Source organism: Morus notabilis, unplaced genomic scaffold (genome assembly GCF_000414095.1).
Source record: "Morus notabilis unplaced genomic scaffold, ASM41409v2 Scaffold181, whole genome shotgun sequence".
In the NCBI taxonomy this organism is placed as follows: domain Eukaryota; kingdom Viridiplantae; phylum Streptophyta; class Magnoliopsida; order Rosales; family Moraceae; genus Morus; species Morus notabilis.
In genome coordinates, this window is record NW_010363865.1 from 57634 (window position 1) to 63089 (window position 5456).

A 5456-nucleotide genomic window follows, 5' to 3' on the forward strand; every position below is an offset into this window, starting at 1 on the left:
CTTTTGGAGCAAAATTCGAATTCTCCATATAGCAAGGGATTTCTGAATTTTCCAAATAAAATCAACTTTCTCTCTCCTTTAGTTTCCAAATAAAATCATGTTTAAATTTTATTTTGAATTTTAAATTAATCACTATTAATTTCAAAATTCAAATTCATTCCTTTTTTTTTTTCAATTATCAAATAAATGAAAAATAACACAATGAATTTTTAAACATAATTATATAACAAAATATCAGTTTCTATTTTCCCACTTTTTAGAGCTAGCCTTGAGACCGAATGGACCCACATGAACAAAGCTATGGAATTACAATACTCGACTAACTTATCTCGATAAGTTATCGACATATTTAATTCTGACATCGCACGACTCCACTAAAAGTTCGATGCCGAATAATCTTTCGATTCATATGCGCTATTTTCTGATGGTGTTAAGACAATTTATCACACGGTCTACAGAATAAATGCATTATTATCCTTCGTAAATATCAGTGATCAGAATGGTATAGAATATTACCGTTTTACCATTCCAATCGTTATTTCCTCAACTCCTTTATTTGACTGTGAATAAGAAAGACATATGTTCATAAGATGTCTCGCACATGTCACGATGTCTTAATCAATGAATATCATCATTGAATACCAGGCCTGGTTTATTTATTCACACACCCATCAATAAAGCATGAGGTGATATTATTTCTTATGAATTCCATATATGTGAATCACATAACTCTAACTCAATTTTGTCATGATCCCAATAGCCGAGATGTTGTTCAAAACTGTGAACTAATCTCACTGGTGAATCAAAAATCATGAGAAATTAAGTCGAGTTATGTATTCACTTCAGGATTGAGATAATTATACAAATATACTTAAGTTGTGACAATTAGGTTTAGAGTTCTGTAAACGGTTTTTACTCTAACCTAATCAGTCACATGGTCTATTCAACATGTTGTGAACATGTCTAGATCAACCACAGAGTCCAACTCCCATGCCCCGAGACCAGCATCATATGGTTCGATCTAACAGTCATAATCGGATTCAATTGCCCAATCGATCCTAAGACTGCGAATATCTATTTTAAACTATATCAGAAGAGTTTGTCCGGCAGGGTTTCCCTGACTCTTCTTTCGTTGATAACAGTCTATGGACTAAGCAATATCACTAACACTCTTGAATATGTATCAAAACATAACTTTATTTTATTTTATAAAATCAGCAAAACAATAATGCTTGACATTTGTCATTTCACAAATAAAAAATTACATCCTACTTTATGGACACATTTCCAACATTACACACATTATGCCTATGTCATATCTAGCGTCCCACTTGTCCAATTGGCTCGTGTAATGGGAAGGATGGTTCCTGAAATCAATCAAATCACCAGTCATATATTCAATATAGTTGAATGAATTGAAATACCTCAAAGATCACTATAATGGACTTACCCGGGACTAACTTTTTTAAGCAAGCCCTTTTTAAGCCACTCCCTGAATACCACCAATGTTCCTGGTGCGGGGGCTTCTGAAATGTATTCAGTAAGAGCTAAAATTCTGACCTTCTTCAACGGCCGAGCCATCCTCCTCGTAACATCGCCCTTGTCAGGGCTCAATTCGATTAGGCATTGAGTTGGCTTACGGGTCCTTTTTGGATGACTCGGATCATTCCTTTCTGTTTATACACAGTCATGTAAGTAAAAACAAAAAAACAAAAAACAACTGGCTTCAAATGTGTTGAACCAACACACTTAAGATCGGTGATGAGAGCATACTCAGCTATTAAAAACCGCCTGATGTCATCCCCAATAGCAAAGAATAAAGAGTCCTCTGTTTTCCCATCAACACCGGCCAAGCGCATGATAACATTGTGGACAACTTGGCTAGCCCACCCAAGCTTCTAGAGCTTCAAAAAGTTCACTACGGCAGGTTGAAGCTCCAACTTCTCAAATTGAGTCAATGTAATACCGTGCCGTAGTATTCCTACGGTTTCCTCATAGTTAACAGTACGACTTATTGATGAGTGCGTAATGTATGATATATTGCAAGGCTTAGGTTCTCAGGCGGTAAAACAAATCAATCCAATTTTTTTTTCAGCTCAAAGAGGGACTCTATGGATAACATGTTGCTCAGGTTAGCTTTTTGGCTCAAACGGTCTAAAGAGGGCCTCTATCCTATCAACACAACAAAGACCTAGGATTTCACCTCAACAAATCCTTCGGGTAAGTTCTAGTGTTCTCATTATGATAAAAAGTCTCAAAATTGCATACAAAGCCACACAGCGTATAAGGAAAGGTAGATAGACATGTGCTCAGAAATAGAGATAACAACAGCAAAAGTAAGCATGATAGATCAAGCACACAGTCAAAGATATAGAGACACATACTGAATGAAAGAAGAGGGCTTAGCATGAAGTCATCATCGAAGCCCAAAGTCATATGTAATACAACACTCAATTCGGTACAAATATCAAAATAAATTGAAATCTAACTGCCCTACAAAAAGAATATCAACAGGTAGAGATGATAACAAAAGAAAAGAAAATGATATTCCCCCCCCCCCCCCCCAAACTTAAAAGGAACAGTGTCCCCACTGTTCGGCGTTAAAACTCAAAGGGCAAAGGAAAGAAAAACAATACCTCACGGCCGGTCTAAGTGTTATCGGCCATACCTCATCTAGCATCATCAATTCCACCGTCGGGTTCACCATCTAAGGTTCCCGGAGACTGATATGGAAGTTAAAATCCTTCAGGCGATACATCGCCTATTGATAGGCGACATATCGCTGGTCGTTCTGTCCCCCTCTCTTGTTTTGCTTATTTTTCTTTTTTTTCTTCTTTTTTTTTTTACAATGAAACCCATTTGACACAGAATCAACGAAAAATCATATGTGGGTTGCCATTCCCTCAACAGTTCCAGAAGAAGGCACTTGACGAGCAATTTGAGAAATTTCTCAATATCTTCAAGAGGATCCACATCAACATCCCTTTCGTGGACGCTCTCAAGCAAATGCCAAACTATGCCAAATTTATGAAGGAGGTTATGTCCAAGAAGCGCAAACTCGAGGACTATGAGACAGTGAAGCTTACAGAAGAATGTAGCGCTATCATAAAGAGACAACTACCGGAGAAATTGAAGGATCCGGGAAGTTTTACCATCCCATGTGCAATTGGCGGGTCAACTTTTGAGAGAGCTCTTTGCGACCTAGGAGCTAGCATAAACCTCATGCCTTTGTCGGTGTTCCGGAAACTTGGGCTTGGAGAGGTCACCCCTACAACCATCTCCTTGCAAATGGCGGATAGGTCCATTACCTACCCATGGGGAATTATTGAAGATGTATTGGTAAACGTGGATAAGTTCATCTTCCCGGTTGATTTTGTAGTTTTGGACATGGAAGAAGATCAAAAAATCCCCATTATCCTTGGAAGGCCTTTCCTAGCTACCGGAAGGGCTTTCATAGATGTGCACAGTGGGAACTTGACTCTAAGGGTCAATGAGGAGAAAGCCATCTTCAACATCTTAAATCCCAAGAGGTCTCCGCAAGAAAAGCCGACGTGCAACCGAGTGGAGGAAGTGAAATCTTGTATCAAGGAGTTCCCGCAAGAAGTTGTGCCGAAAGATTCTTTGGGGAATGGTCCTACCAATTCCCTAACCATAAAAAAATTGAGCAATGAACATTGTCCCAAGAAAGATGATACGGGGGAGTATATTGTTAAGAGGGCCGAAGCCATTGCCACGCCGATGAACAATGAAACGGTGGTGGCCAAGAAGAAGCACGACCAGCGAACCTCATAGCAAGATCTCACTCCAGGCCAACGCATCCTTCTTTTCAACTCTCAATTGAAGCTCTCCCCTGAAAAAGTGGAGTCAAGATTGTCTGGACCATTTAAGATCAAGCGAGTGTCTTCATTCTGTACCATCAAGCTAGAACCAGGAGGATGAAGTCGTGTTCATGTCTAGCTAGGGACGTTAAATCCAGCGCTTCGTGGGAGGTAACCCACATATGATTTTTCGTTGATTCTGTGTCAAATGGGTTTCATTGTAAAAACAAAAAACAAAACAAAAAACAAAACAAAAACCAAAAGAAAAAGAAAAGAAAAAAAAAGAATTCAAGTTTGGGGATCGATCATAGTGGGGGATAGTGTTTATGGACGTTACATTCGAAGGTGAAGAGACGAATCTAGAAGTAAAAGGCATTGTTTTCGGTTCGGTGAACGGAGGAGTCTATTATTGCCACCGTGCTTGTCTAGGGTGAGTCTGCTTTTCTTTTTCTGATTCTCATCTATCCTTCACTCCAGCCTAACGTTACAAGTCGAGTAAAGTCCTCTTGATCTCCATGACATTTGACCTACATTAGTGGAGATGAGTCAGATGGGTGAGCCTATGGTCGTTCTGTTTTAATGTTTATCTTGCGATTTGTCTTGATACACATGAGTCACATTTGTGTTTAGGTCTTGTAGAGATGATTTGCACACACTTACACGGAGATGACAGTGTTAGAAGTTGAGTATTGATGGGTTGAAATTCTAGTTCTTTTCCAGATTCACAAGTTGGGTGGGTGCAGAGGTGTTTGGTAACTTGAGATTATATGCATGAGCTCTATGTTTACACTCTCAGTCGGTTCATTTCTATTTCTTTTGTTTTGTTTTTAGTTTGTTATTTTAGGTTGTGTTGTTTTGTGTTCTTTTGTCCATTTCCCTTTATGTGTTTTGTTTTATATCAGGTTTTTCTGGTTGAAGACAAGCAGCTGTTCAAGATTGGGGGTGTGATGAGTGCGTAATTTATGCACTCATTCGTTACTCCTTTAGCTAGTTTCGGCGTGTTTTTCCTCAAGTTGTTATGTGGATTTGAAGACTTTCCCTTGAGTGTGTAGGAAAAGGTCAAATCGCTGAGTTTTCAGGCATTTTGGATCAAAAAGACAGAGAATGAGGCGATGTGGCGCCTTCAGATGGCGATGCAACTCGAAAAGGAGCAAAATCGAGCAAACCTGTGCACAGGACCAGCGAGGGATGCAATATGTCACCTCCTTTGTGGGGATATTTCGCTACCTTTAGGCGATATGTCGCCTATTCTAGGGGATATGTCACCTGAGTCACCCGATTTTATTAGAAACACGGGTTTTGCCCTAGTTTGGTGCGGGGATTTTTATGGAAAGTCAGAATTGGCTTCTTGGGGATGTGCTGGACGTGGAATATAAGGAAGAGAGGCCGAAAACTGAAGGGAGGAGGAGAAAAACCAAAACAAAAATTGCAAAGGAAGAAAATCTGAATTGGAGAGGATTCCAGAGGGAAATTGGAGGGATTCTTCAAGAATTCTAAGCGTTCTTCGTTCTCTTCTTCTCTTTCTTTTTGTATTTTTCTAGGTTTCGAATATTATTTGTATATTGTGAGCCACATGATGTGTGGCTAATTTTCTTATTTGTTAGGGTTTAGATGAATCTCTATTTGTGATTATTGTTT